Raw genomic sequence first — 13,168 nt, 5'->3', positions numbered from 1 at the left:
CGAAGGAGATCATCATCGACGAGCGACTGCAGCATCGCCGTGGACACGTCAGATGGACCCCAAGGATCCGCCTAGAGGACAACAGCGCTGCCGACCATGGGTGCGGTGGAGAATGTGGCTATGGTGGTAAGGTGTGCTCTTGCTATCTCTCTCTCTCTCTCCTTTCCTCCCCCTTCTCCCTTCTTCTCCTCGGTGCTCTCTTCCTCTATTCTTAGCAACCGCTCGAGGGCAGAAAGGGCGAACGCAGGCGGAAAAGGTAAGGAGGGGTGGGGCGCAACTCGTCATGTATTTATGAGGGAGGAAAGAGGGCAAAATGGACAGGCGACAAAACCGGGAAAGTTTCCCTCAGATCTAGCGCAGTTAATCTAGATCCGACCAAACCGCCCACGCATCCACCTTTTTCTTATTAACCGCGCGCACACAAACGTCCCATCCACAGACGTCATGTCGCATTCGACCACAGCAACGGCAGGCGCCATTCCGTCTCCCCTAGGAACCGCCTCAAAAGGTGCACCCGTCGTCGTCAGCCGATGGGAAGGGAATATCCCCCACCCTATTCCTTTCAGAATAAGGAACTAGGCACCGAGCCCGTTACGGTCCAGGGGTTCGAAGGCTGGGCCCCCGAGGGTCTCGACAGCTGCCCCAGGACAAATAGAGTCAGGGATGACTATGGGCGAGCCCATACAAGGCTGAGGCCCAAGCAAGCAATTTCTTGGGATGCCCTAAGTTGTGTCCGAGACCGGCAGGGAGGTCTCTGAATGGGATCCCACCGTAGGGAGGCACCGAGCCCCCGGGGCCAATTGAACGGCCCTGGGACCCACTAGAGAAGCCCTCTGGTACTTTTGGAGTGTGTCTCTGGACCGCTAGCCAACCCCTATCGAATGGGGCATGGGCCTCCACTCGGACTTACCCGGTAATAGGTCACCGGAGGTGTCACTGCACGCCCACCGAGGGTAGCCTAACATACTCCACCCCTCCTTCCAAATGAAAAGGATGCATGAGGGCCACACAAAAAAGACAGGGAAACTCCTGATCGCCCTCTTGCTCCGAGCAGAGGCTCGGGGGCTCTTCCTGCAACCAAGCCGAGGCCCAGCGACCCAAACTCGCAATCGGGGGCTCGACAAACATGATAAAACCCCTCACTCAACTTGAAAAAGCCCCTGGAGGAATAAATTCACTCCTCTAGGGCCTCGGGGCTACACCCGACGGGTGCGCTCGCGCGCACCCACCAAAGCCTCGAGTACGAAACACTATCCCGCCAGGAGCTACCGCGAGCCAAGTCTTGTCAAAACCTCAGAGAGAGCGCTCACACTCTCCCCGAGGCTCAGGGGCTACTGTCGGGTACCATAAAAAGGGGTCCCCTAAGAAAGAACCAAAAAAATCACTTAGACCTTGTAAATATCGAAGCCAAGAGACAACCATCGGCAAACCCCCACCTTATTCGAGGCCCGGCTGGACCACCCGGCCCACCTCGAACAATATCCGGGCTCACCCGAAGTGGGCTCGGCACAGAACGAAACCACAAGGCCTCGGACGAGGTACTAGTTTTCTGACTCGCTTGAGGCCCCGCGCCACAAGGCCTCGGACGAGGTACCGATTCTCTAACTCACCCGAGGCCCCGCGCCACAAGGCCTCGGACGAGGTACCGATTCTCCGATTCGCCCGAGGCCCCGCTGAAAGCTCTAGTTTGGTTTTGGTGAATTGATGAAACCCTAAGTGCTAACCTAGTTTATCAAGTGATCATGAGATAGGTAGCACACTTCAAGTGGAGAAGCTAATAAAGATCATAGCATGACAATGGTGATGGCATGGAGATGATCAAGGGCTTAAACTTGAAAAGAAGAAAGAGAAAAACAAAAGCCTCAAGGCAAAGGTATAACTTGTAGGAGCTATTTTGTTTTGGTGATCAAGACACTTAGAGAGTGTGATCACATTTAGGTTTGACAGTCGTACTATTAAGAGGAGTGAAACTCGTATCGGAATGCGGTTATCAAAGTGCCACTAGATGCTCTAACTCATTGCATATGCATTTAGGATCTAGTGGAATGCTAACACCCTTGAAAATATTTGTGAAAATATGCTAACACATGTGCACAAGGTGAAACACTTGGTGGTTGGCACATTGGAGCAAGGGTGAAGAAGTTAGAAGTGAAAACGAGTTGGTCGCGAAGACGCTGGCGTCGGTCAACTGACCGGACGCTGTGTCTAAAAGCACCGGACGCTAGCAGTGTGCGTCCGGTCGAACTGGTCGGTCGGCACAGTACCTAGGGTATTGCACTAGACGCTGGTCTAGGTCCGGTCAAGGTGGACCGGACGCGTCCGGTCGAAGAAATACGCCTCGGGGAGCTTACTAGAAACGACCGGACGCTGAGGCTTCAGCGTCCGGTCAGTTTTGACTGAGTGTCCAGACAACTTCGTAGCCGTTGAAATCTGACGAACAGCGTTTGAAGCTGGTGACACGTGGCGTCCATCGGGCGATCGGACGCTAAGGAGCAGCGTCCGGTCAGTTGGACCGGTGCGTCCGGTCGGCCCGTGTTATGCCCAGTGAAGAGGCATAACGGCTCTATTCCGTGGGGGCTTCTATTTAAGCCCCATGGCCAGCTGTAGCTCATATCTTTGGCCATTTTCATTGACATAGCAACCTTGTGAGCTAAGCCAAAGTCCTCCCACTCATCTCCATCATTGATTCATCATCATAGTGAGATTGGGAGTGATCCAAGTGCATTGCTTGAGTGATTGCATCTAGAGGCACTTGGTGTTCGTATTTCGCTGTGGATTTCGCTTGTTACTCTTGGTGGTTGCCGCCACCTAGATGGCTTGGAGCAGCAAGGATCGTTGAGTGGAGGTGGTGATTGTCTCTGGCTCCGATCGTGGCGATTGTGAGGGGTTCTTGACCTTTTCCCGGCGGAGCGCCAAAAGGTACTCTAGTGGATTGCTCGTGGCTTGTGTGATCCTCATCTTGTGTTGGTTGTGCGGCACCCTATTGAGGGTTTGGCGTGTGAAGCCAATTAGCGCGTGAACCTCCAAGTGAGTGAATCGCCACAACGAGGAGTAGCTTGACGGCAAGCAAGTGAACCTCGGTAAAAATCATTGTGTTCATCTTTTGATTCCGAGGTGATTGGTCTTCATTGTTATTTATCCTTGCGATTGATTAGTTCACTCCTCGACACGGCGGTATAACTATCTTGATCACTCTCTTTACTTTATCACAAACTAGTTGACAAGCTCTTTAGTGTAGCTAGTTGTGAGAGCTTGCTTGCTTGGTTGGTGTGGCTCTTTAGTTAGCCTTTGAGAGCACACTAACATAGGGTAGTGTCATAGCTCTTGTGTGAATCGACACTATCTAAACTAGAATTGTGGTAGGTGGCTTGCATCTTGAGTAGGCTAGCGCAACACTTGCTTCGCCTCATAATTGTCTAACTATTTTGTTAAGTGTTGTTGTAGAAATTTTTATTAGGCTATTCACCCCCCCTTCTAGCCATTAGGACCTTTCATGTGGTATCAGAGCCGAGGTCACCGTTATTTGAGGCTTAACAACCTTCGGTGTTAAAATGGCTCAAATCAACAACACCAAGAAGCCACCCCAATTTGATGGCTCCAACTATCCATATTGGAAGGCCAAGATGACAACTTATATCAAGTCAATCAATAGGAAGGTTTGGAAGGTGGTAGAAACAAAAATTGAGATTGAGGATCCGGAGAATCCCACCGCGGCCGAAGAAGTACTTCTCCGAAACAACGACATTGCTCTAAGTGCCATTCATGATGCAATTGATGAAAGAGCATTTGAGCAAATCAAGAATATTGAGATGGCTCATGAAGCTTGGAAGAAAATGGGAGAATCATTTGAGGGCACTCAAGCCATGAAGGGTGCAAAGGCATATATTCTCAAAGAGAAGTTTGCAAGCTTCAAGATGAAAGAAGATGAGAGTGTGCCGGACATGTTCCATCGGATGGAAGTGATTATAAATGATCTCAAGTCACTTGGTGAGAATATAGAGGACAAGGACTTCTCTAATAAGTTCTTGAGATGTTTGCCCGCAAGATTTGGCATGTTGGTCACCTTACTAGTGAGGAGCGGTTTGAACACAATGACACCAAACCAAATCTTGGGTGATATCATGACTGATGATGCTTATAGAGATGATGATGAGAAGGAAGAAAAGAGAGAGAAGAAAGATGACAAGAAGAAGAGCGTGGCATTCAAAGCCACATCATCCAAGGGCAAAGCAAAGCAAGAAACATCAAGTGAAGAAGATGAATCTTGGGATGATGATGATGATGAAAGGATGACTCTATTTGTAAAGAGATTTGGCAAGTTCATGGTGAAGAAGGGCTATCGTGCTAGAAGAAATAAGTCTTCATTCAAGAACAAAGAAGAGTCAAGAAGGTGCTTCAAGTGTGGAAGCAAAGATCATCTTGTTGCTCAATGCCCATACAATAGTGACAATGATAATGACAACAAGAAGAACAAGAAGAAGGACAAGAAGGAAAAGAAAGAGAAGAAGGACAAGATGGCCTTCAAGAAGAAGAAGGGTGGTTCATATGTGGTCACTTGGGATAGTGATGCTTCCTCAAGTGATAATGATGATGATAGTGATGATCACAAGACCAACAAGAAGAAGGTTCTTGCAAGCATTGCCATCAATGAGAAGCCTTCTCTCTTTGAATCTTCATCATGCTTCATGGCTAAGGCCACCAAGGTACAATCTTGTGATGATGAAAGTGATGAAGAACATGTTGATGATAATGAACATGAAAATGAAAATGATAGTGATAGTGATGATGATGAACCTACTAAGGACGAATTATTTGACATGATAGAAGATGCTAGAGAACACTTTGACATTAAGAGAAGAGAATGCAAGAGCTTGAATAAAGAGGTAAAAGCACTTAAGCAAGCCCTTGATGAGCTCAAAGAAACTCATGAGAAGCTAGAGGTAGCCCATGAGAAGCTTGGCAAAGCTCACAAAAAGCTTGAAAAGCTCATTCTTCTTCGCTTAAAGAGCAAAATAAAAAGAAGCATGTTGAAACTTGCAATGTAGGTTTAACTTGTGATATAATTGACGAATCACTATCTATGCCTATCATTGTTGCTCCTACTAACCCTTCTTGTAGCACTTCCACTTCTACCTCATCTAGTAGTGATGGTCTCATTTGTGATGCCTCACTAGTGGTTGAGAATGAGAACCTCAAGAAAGAGGTCACTAAGCTCACTCACAACCTAGCTAAGGCTTATGGTGGTGAGGACCGCTTGCTTATGTGCTTGGGTAGCCAAAGAGCTTCTCTCTACAAAGAGGGATTGGGCTATACCCCCAAGAAAGACAAAGCGGCCTTTGCTCCTCACAAGACTAGTTTTGTGAAGAACAATGGTCGGTTTTGCACTAGTTGCAAGCAAGTAGGTCACAAAGAGCAAGAATGCAAAAATAAGAGCAAAAATGCAAATGTATCCTCCATTAAGCTTGATTCATGATATATGCTTACTAAGGGTACAAATGGTGTGAAGGCTAAGTTCATTGGTAAACCATGGATGGGCTCAAAGAAGAAAGCCATTTAGGTTCCAAAGAGCTTAGTAACTAACCTTCAAGGACCCAAGCAAGTTTGGGTACCTAAAAAGAATTGATCTTCTTTTATAGGTCAATTACAAAGCCAGAGGAAGACATTGGGTTCTTGATAGTGGGTGCACTCAACACATGACCGGTGATGCAAGAATGTTCAACTCAATCAACACCAATGGCAATGATGGTTGTGATAGTATCATATTTGGTGACAATGGCAAAGGCAAGGTCAAAGGGCTTGGTAAGATTGCAATATCCAATGACATGAGCATATCCAATGTGTTGCTAGTAGAAAGCTTGAATTTCAATTTGCTATCCGTGGCACAATTGTGTGATCTTGGATTCAAATGCATATTTGGAGTAGATGATGTAGAGATCATAAGTGTAGATGGCTCTAACTTGATCTTCAAAGGCTTTAGATATGAGAATCTATACTTGGTTGATTTCAATGCTAGTGAAGCTAGATTATCTACATGCTTGTTCACTAAGTCTAGCATGGGTTGGTTATGGCATAGAAGGCTTGGTCATGTTGGAATGAAACAATTGAATAGATTGATTAAGCATGACTTAGTTAAAGGCTTGAAAGATGTTGTGTTTGAAAAGGATAAGCTTTGTAGCTCTTGTCAAGCCAGAAAACAAGTTGGAAACACCCATCCTAAGAAAAGCATGATGAGCACTAGTAAAGCATTTGAATTATTGCACATGGATTTGTTTGGGCCAACACAATACACTAGTATCGGTGGTAATAAGTATGGCTTTGTGATAGTGGATGACTACACTAGATACACATGGGTATTCTTTCTAGTGGACAAAAGTGATGTGTTTGCAACATTCAAATCATTTGTCAAGGGCATTCACAATGAGTTTGAAACAACCATCAAGAAAGTTAGAAGTGACAATGATAGTGAGTTCAAGAACACTATAATTGATGAGTTGTGTGATGAATTTGGAATTAGACATCAATTCTCGGCCAAGTACACACCTCAATCAAATGGCCTTGTTGAGAGGAAAAATAGAACACTCATTGATATGGCAAGGTCTATGCTTAGTGAGTACAATGTGAGTCAATCCTTTTGGGCCAAAGCTAACAACACGGCTTGCTATTGTAGCAACCGCCTCTATTGTCGCCGATTGAAAGAGAAGACACCATATGAGCTCTTGAATGGTAGAAAGCCCAACATTGCTTATTTTCGGGTCTTTGGTTGCAAATGCTATATCTTGAAGAAAGGCACAAGATTGGGTAAGTTTGACAAGAGATGTGATGAAGGATTCCTACTTAGTTACTCCACTACAAGCAAAGCATATAGAGTTTGGAATTTGGATAGTGGTACTCTTGAGGAAGTTCATGATGTTGAATTTGATAAAACCAAGGGTTCACAAGTAGAAGATGAGAACTTAGAAGATGTTAGAGGCATTCAACTTTCAAATGCCATGAAGAACATGGACATTGGTGAATTGAGGCCTAGGCAAGTGAATGATGATGAAGATGATCAAGTGCAAGTGCTCTCTAACTCAAATGTACAAGATGATATAAATCAAGCTAGTGCAAGTGACTCTCATGACATTAATCAAGATCAAGTGGCTAGTACATCATCTCAACCCAATGATCTAGCAAGTGCAAGCAATCAAGTTCCAATCCTCCAACCAACCAATGTTGCAAGAGATCATCCTTTGGACATCATAATTGGAGATATTTCAAGAGGTGTACAAACAAGATCAAGATTGGCATCATTTTGTGAACACTTCTCATTTGTGTCATCCATTGAACCAAAGAAGATAGATGAAGCTTTGAAGGATGTTGATTGGGTGAATGCTATGCATGAAGAATTGAATAACTTCACAAGAAATCAAGTATGGAAATTAGTAGAGAGACCAAAGGGACACAATGTGATTGGAACCAAATGGGTCTTTAGAAACAAGCAAGATCAAGATGGGATAGTAGTAAGGAACAAAGCAAGATTGGTAGCACAAGGCTATACTCAAGTTGAAGGTCTTGACTTTGGAGAAACATATGCCCTGGTTGCTAGATTGGAAGCAATTAGAATCTTGCTAGCCTATGCATCTGCCCACAACATCAAGCTCTATCAAATGGATGTCAAGAGTATATTTCTCAATGGTTATATCAATGAAGAAGTATATGTTGAGCAACCTCCCAGTTTTGAAGATGATAAGAAGCCCAACCATGTGTACAAGTTGAAGAAAGCATTGTATGGCTTGAAACAAGCACCTAGAGCATGGTATGAGAGATTGAGGGACTTCCTCCTCTCTAAAGGGTTAACAATGGGCAAGGTTGACACCACTCTATTTGTCAAGAAGATTGGAAAAGATCTATTTGTATTGCAAATCTATGTTGATGACATCATATTTGGATCAACTAATCAAGAATTTTGTGATGAGTTTGGAAAGATGATGGCTAATGAGTTTGAAATGTCCATGATTGGAGAGTTGAGTTACTTCCTTGGTCTTCAAATCAAGCAATTGAAGAATGGTACATTTGTGAGTAAAGGCAAGTACATCAAGGACATGATCAAGAAGTTTGGCATGATTGATAGCAAAGTCATTAGCACACCAATGGGAACCAATGGCAACTTGGATAGTGATGCAAGTGGAAATATGGTAGATCAAAAGTTGTATCGGTCTATGATTGGAAGCCTACTCTATGTGACCGCATCAAGGCCGGATGTCATGTTTAGTGTATGCATGTGTGCAAGATTTCAAGCCTCACCAAGAGAAAGTCATTTGAAGGCTACAAAGAGAATTTTGAGGTACTTGAAGCATACACCAAATATTGGTTTGTGGTATCCCAAAGGAGCAAAGTTTGAGCTAGTTGGTTACTCTGACTCGGATTATGCGGGATGCAAGGTTGAAAGGAAGAGCACCTCGGGCACATGTCAATTGTTGGGAAGATCACTTGTTTCATGGTCATCAAAGAAGCAAAATAGTGTTGCATTATCAACCACCGAAGCCGAATACATATCCGCCGGTAGTTGTTGTGCACAAATTCTTTGGATGAAGGCCACCTTGAATGACTTTGGAATTAAGTTCAAGAAAGTGCCATTGCTTTGTGACAATGAGAGTGCAATCAAGTTAACCAACAATCCGGTTCAACATGCAAGAACAAAGCACATTGATGTCCGCCACCATTTCATAAGAGATCACCAACAAAAAGGGGACATTTGCATTGAGAGTGTAGGCACCGAAGATCAACTTGCCGACATATTCACCAAGCCATTGGATGAGAAAAGGTTTTGCAAGCTAAGGAATGAGTTGAACATATTGGATTTCTCAAATATGTGTTGATGCACCCCCACTCATATGACATGCCTCTCCTTCGAGTAATCCAAGGTAAAAGTTGATTGGCATGGCATACAACCTTGCTAAGGACATGTTTAGTGCATCTAGTCATATTTCAATCTTATTAGGACCTTTCAAGTGGTTCTATTTTAATTAGGCTCATTCATGAAAATCAAATGATTTTGATTTCTATATGGTATCACTATTGCTTCTATGCTTGACTTGATCTAGTGATGGCATATAACATGTTTATGGGCTTGTAAACCTAGTGTTTGATCTAGAAAATGAGCTCTAAGTATCTAACTCAACATGGTACAAGATAACCCTTATTTGGAGGTGTGAAGAAGCTTGTCCTTGGATCAAACCGAGTTAAATATCTTTGGCAAATAATCTATATTGGACCAAATTTGGGAAAATGACCCTCACCCCATTGATTGACATTGATAATCTCGACCCTACAAGTAATACTATCTACATTTAGAACCTTTGTGGTCATTGATGACAAAGGGGGAGAGAAACAAAGATAAAGGGGAGAGAAACAAAGATAGCGAAAACATAAAGATATCTTGATATATGACATAGGGGGAGAGATATGAAAAAGGAAAGGGATCAACTAAAATTTTGAGCACACAAGTAGGGGGAGCAAGCTCATGAACTTGTATGGTGCATTTGAATGTGCATTTCATATGCTTGCTTGCATGGCACAAGTATTAAATTTATACATCCATGCGTGTGTGATGAATGCTAGTTGTAAGATTGAATGGTGAAATGAAATCACTAGATAACTTTCATTTCCAAGTAAGTCTTTACAAGTGGTATCCTTCCAAAGTTTGTTTCCAAGTGATATTAAGCTAACCATGGTGCTAAGGATGGTATATTGGTGCACTCCGATTGGTATCACGCTTCAAAGGTCCATCTCTTATACCTTAACATCATGTGGTAGACATTGACTCCTATATTTCCTATCTAAGCATATGTGCAAGCTTCAATCCAAACTCTTAGCACATATGTAGGGGGAGCAATTGCTACCATTTGGGGTTCATGAAACTTGTCCATATCCTTTTAAACATTGTAAATATGCTTGGGCAAGCAACATGGATTCAATTGAATTTCAATTCATATCTCTGTATAAGGGTTGTCATCAATTACCAAAAAGGGGGAGATTGAAAGCTCTAGTTTGGTTTTGGTGAATTGATGAAACCCTAAGTGCTAACCTAGTTTATCAAGTGATCATGAGATAGGTAGCACACTTCAAGTGGAGAAGCTAATAAAGATCATAGCATGACAATGGTGATGGCATGGAGATGATCAAGGGCTTAAACTTGAAAAGAAGAAAGAGAAAAACAAAAGGCTCAAGGCAAAGGTATAACTTGTAGGAGCTATTTTGTTTTGGTGATCAAGACACTTAGAGAGTCTGATCACATTTAGGTTTGACAGTCGTACTATTAAGAGGAGTGAAACTCGTATCGGAATGCGGTTATCAAAGTGCCACTAGATGCTCTAACTCATTACATATGCATTTAGGATCTAGTGGAATGCTAACACCCTTGAAAATATTTGTGAAAATATGCTAACACATGTGACAAGGTGAAACACTTGGTGGTTGGCACATTGGAGCAAAGGTGAAGAAGTTAGAAGTGAAAACGAGTTGGTCGCGAAGACGCTGGCGTCGGTCAACTGACCGGATGCTGTGTCTGAAAGCACCGGATGCTGGTAGCGTGCGTCCGGTCAAACTGGTCGGTCGGCACAGTACCTAGGGTATTGCATCGGACGCGTCCGGTCGAAGAAATATGCCTCGGGGAGCTTACTGAAAATGACCGGACGCTGGGGCTTCAGCGTCCGGTCAGTTTTGCCTGAGCGTTCGGTCAGCTTCGTAGCCGTTGAAATCTGACGAACAGCGTTTGAAGCTGGTGACGCCTGGTGTCCATCGGGCGACGGGACGCTGAGGAGCAGCGTCCGGTCAGTTGGACCGCTACGTCCGGTCGGCCCGTGTTATGCCCAGTGAAGGGGCATAACGGCTCTATTCCGTGGAGGCTTCTATTTAAGCCCCATGGCCGGCTGTAGCTCATATCTTTGGCCATTTTCATTGACATAGCAACCTTGTGAGCTAAGCCAAAGTCCTCCCACTCATCTCCATCATTGATTCATCATCATAGAGATGTTGGGAGTGATCCAAGTGCATTGCTTGAGTGATTGCATCTAGAGGCACTTGGTGTTCGTATTTCGCTGCAGATTTCGCTTGTTACTCTTGGTGGTTGCCGCCACCTAGACGGCTTGGAGCAGCAAGTATCGTTGAGCGGAGGTGGTGATTGTCTCCGGCTCTGATCGTGGTGATTGTGAGGGGTTCTTGACCTTTCCCCGGTGGAGCGCCAAAAGATACTCTAGTGGATTGCTCGTGGCTTGTGTGATCCTCATCTTGTGTTGGTTGTGTGGCACCCTATTGAGGGTTTGGCGTGTGAAGCCAATTAGCGCGTGAACCTCCAAGTGAGTGAATCGCCACAATGAGGAGTAGCTTGCCGGCAAGCAAGTGAACCTCGATAAAAATCATTGTGTTCATCTTTTGATTCCGAGGTGATTGGTCTTCATTGTTATTCATCCTTACGATTGATTGGTTCACTCCTCAACACAGCGGTATAACTATCTTGATCACTCTCTTTACTTTACCACAAACTAGTTGACAAGCTCTTTAGTGTAGCTAGTTGTGAGAGCTTGCTTGCTTGGTTGGTGTGGCTCTTTAGTTAGCCTTTGAAAGCACACTAACATAGGGTAGTGTCATAGCTCTTGTGTGAATCGACACTATCTAAACTAGAATTGTGGTAGGTGGCTTGCATCTTGAGTAGGCTAGCGCAACACTTACTTCGCCTCATAATTGTCTAACTATTTTGTTAAGTATTGTTGTATAAATTTTTATTAGGCTATTCACCCCCCCTCTAGCCATTAGGACCTTTCACCCGCGCCACGAGGCCTCGGACGAGCACTCAGTTACCGACTCGCTCGAGGCCGACTCGGCATCAACCCCGTCACCGCCGCCTTGACCGACTTCTCTGACAGGACGTCACATCCAACCAACACGTCCAACCACTCCCGCGACGTCAGCCGAACGACGGCACGATACAGCGGAGTGGCAGACGAGACGGGAGTCACATCGATGCCATGCCGTCCGGGACAGGACGGGGCAGGGGTTACCGGTCGCTGTGCTCGGCACTGTGCCCACGGCTGACACCGTGCTGCACTGTGCTGCCTAACCCCTGCTCCAAGGACAGCGCGGCGTGGAAAGTCAAGTCCGGGTCCCTGTAGCCTCGGAATCGACGTACAAGACCAACTGCTCCCTCCGAGCCTCGGCTATCCGCTTCCGGGCTCCTGTAGCCTCGGGACTTGCGCCCGCCGAGCCCCCCACAATGGTTCAGCCTCTGCATCGACTGGGCCTCGGCTCTCTACGTTGTCAGCACTCTGGGACCGGCACGTCGTCCGCAGTACGCGCCATACCCTGCGTCAAGCTGCAGGAGCTCCCACGTCGTGCACAGGCCAAGCTCCTGTATCCTCGGAGTCAGCACACCCGCACCGTCGCATCTACCCAGCCTCGGCTCTCCACGCCGGTCAAACATACAGTGACCAGCACGCCTCCAACAGAAGAAGGCGTGCATGCCACCACAGGAGCTCCCACGTCGCACAGGATCAGGCGTGATCGGCGCGTCGCTCCAGTGCACCGAGGACAAGGCCGCTCTACCGACCATGCCGCCACAGTGATGAGCTACAGGGCTCGAACATACCGCCTCTGCTCACAAAACGGCACGTAGCAAATACATGTACCGCCCCTGTGCCTCCCTTCAACTATAAAAGGGGGTGACCAGGACCGTTTCTAGGTAAGAGACTCACATGTGCAAGCAACGCACAACGCTCTGTAACACACACGCTTCCTCACTGCAAGAGATCAACATCTCAAGCAACCCACGCCACTCTACGCAGAGACCTAGGACTAGCTCGCTCTCTCGCTCGGCTTGTAAGCCCCTACTACGAGCACATCGGTGCAAGGAATACAAGATCGCTCTCTCAGACTGGACGTAGGACACCTATTGTCTGAACCAGTATAAACCTTGTGTCTCTTTGCATCACCATCCAGGATTAGGAGCACGCAGTACACTTTCACGTACTAGTCGGTTGAGGACCCGCCGGACCTAAAACACCGACACATATATACTGCCGTGAGCCTGTGAAGTTCTATTTTATTGAATTGGAAGCTCTTATTGAATTGGAAGCTCATATATATATATATTAATAAAACATTAAATACGGAGTCTAGAAAAACGGGTGCAACG

The sequence above is a fragment of the Miscanthus floridulus genome, chromosome 14, assembly GCF_019320115.1.
Source record: "Miscanthus floridulus cultivar M001 chromosome 14, ASM1932011v1, whole genome shotgun sequence".
In the NCBI taxonomy this organism is placed as follows: domain Eukaryota; kingdom Viridiplantae; phylum Streptophyta; class Magnoliopsida; order Poales; family Poaceae; genus Miscanthus; species Miscanthus floridulus.
The sequence above is the reverse complement of the archived record's forward strand: the minus strand, read 5'-3'. Positions refer to the sequence as shown.